This window comes from Oryzias melastigma, linkage group LG21 (genome assembly GCF_002922805.2).
Source record: "Oryzias melastigma strain HK-1 linkage group LG21, ASM292280v2, whole genome shotgun sequence".
NCBI classification, from domain to species: Eukaryota; Metazoa; Chordata; class Actinopteri; order Beloniformes; family Adrianichthyidae; genus Oryzias; species Oryzias melastigma.
In genome coordinates this window covers 16,380,177-16,382,129 of record NC_050532.1, presented here as the reverse complement: position 1 = coordinate 16,382,129, position 1,953 = coordinate 16,380,177, and the positions used below count along the sequence as shown (strand labels likewise).

At 27.9% G+C, this 1,953-nt stretch overlaps 1 long non-coding RNA gene across 1 annotated transcript in view; it reads left to right on the top strand.

Annotated features, from left to right (window-relative positions):
• Positions 1 to 1,953, top strand: part of LOC118597905 — a 24,153-nt gene that overhangs the window by 304 nt on the left and 21,896 nt on the right. The window lies entirely within an intron of this gene.

Below are 1,953 nucleotides of genomic sequence, written 5' to 3'. Positions count from 1 at the left end.
TATATATGAGCTATAGTATTTATGCACCAGTGTGGTTAATAAAATAAACTTCAGTAATTTACTTTTAACTTGGAGAGGTGCTACGATTTAATTTGTTTTTCCAGTAATTAACTTGCCTCAACGTTTTTTTGCTGGTTACACCTTTTTAAGTACAAGTTTCCACGAATTAAGAAAATAGTACTTCTGTATTTTTGGCATCCTTCTAAGTTTTCTTTAATGTAAGCATGCTTCTGTTCATAGCATAAATGCTATTTAGTTGAAAATACACATATTTTTGTTTTTAAGTTTAATTTGATCAATAGTTTTGTTTTGAATTAACATAAATAATTTCAAAAGTGATTTTTTTAGTAACCACAATTAAAAAAATATATTTTACTTTTTCTCCTTACAATGTTTTATTGTTTTACTGTTTTCCTAACATTACAAATGAAGTAAAAAAAAAAAGTTTAATTTTGAGTAAAATTTTACTCAGTCAGTATCTAATAGTTTCTATTCTTACCTCCAAAAATGTAATTATTTAAAGAGGCAAGACCACGACCTACGTCAATTTTCTGCTTTCTACTTTTGTAACAGTATTCTTTTTTTGTTTTTTCTTAAAATTAAAATTGACTTAAAATATTTAACTCAATTTCCTGTTACCCTCATACACTTAAACACTTTAATTTGACCCCTTATCACATATATTTACAGCCATGAAAAAAGTGTGTTTTTGCTTTCAAGTAAATGCTAAAATAAGGTAAGTTTGGAGCAGAAGAGGTTTGATGTAAATTTGTATCTGAACTTCTAGTTGTCAAGGGGTCAATGCCTGTCTTCCTTATGGGTTTTTAATACTTTTTATTTTTTCCACAAATTTGTCTGTCTTGTTGTAAATTAGACGGAGTCAGTTTACTTCTTTTATTTGGCAGCATTTTTTGTTTGAGCTTGTCTGAGGTACACAGGCTTTAAGTTTTAACTATTCCACGTCACCCCTCGTATAATGAGGAATGCTGGGTGGTGCATTTGTCACTTTGGTCGTTGTCTTATATTTCTGCAGGCATAATAAAGAAAGTAACTTAAAAGTAACACATGACTCACATAACCCATTACAATTTTAATAGTAATACTGGTGGTTGCTAGGTGATTGCCTTGGAAAAACCCTAAGGAGTAGTGTGCAATATAATTCATTATGTAAAAATGTGCACGACTTTTGACAGCCCTGCTTTTACTAAATTCTTTTTTAAACCTTACCAACAAATTTAGACTTTAATTTTGCTAGTAATCCTAAGCAAAAAGTAATGTACCGGTACTACAATTATTCTTAGTTTATGCTAAAAGTAGAGCAATATACTTGATGTTTAATTTTTATATTCTAATGTAAAATGTTTCAATTAAGTTTGAAGATTGAATTAAAATACTTCCTACACTACATATATATGAGCTATAGTATTTATGCTCAAGTATGCTTACTAAAATGCACTTCAGTTATTTACTTTTAACTAGGACAGGTGCTACGGTTTAATTTGTTTTTCCAGTAATTAACTTGCCTCAACGGTTTTTTGCAGGTTACACCTTTCTAACTACAAGTTTGCATGAATTAAGAAAATAGTACTCCTGTATTTTTGGCATCCTTCTAAGTTTTCTTTAATGTTTAAGCATGCTTCTGTTTATACCACACATTGTATTTTGTTTATACACATTTTTGTTTTTAAGTTTAATTGGATTAATAGTTTTTTTTTAATCTACATAAATAATATCAAATGTGATTCATTTATTTATTTATTTTAGTAACCACAATTAAAAAATATATATTTTACTATTTCTTCTTACAATGTTTTATTGTTTTACTGTTTTCGTAACATTAAAAATAAAAAAAATTAAAAAATCAGAAAAGGAAAAAAAAAATAGATTCCTTTTCCACAATAGTTAGGTTTGGGGATGAAAGCATTGACTTATAAGGAAATTTAATGGTGTTAC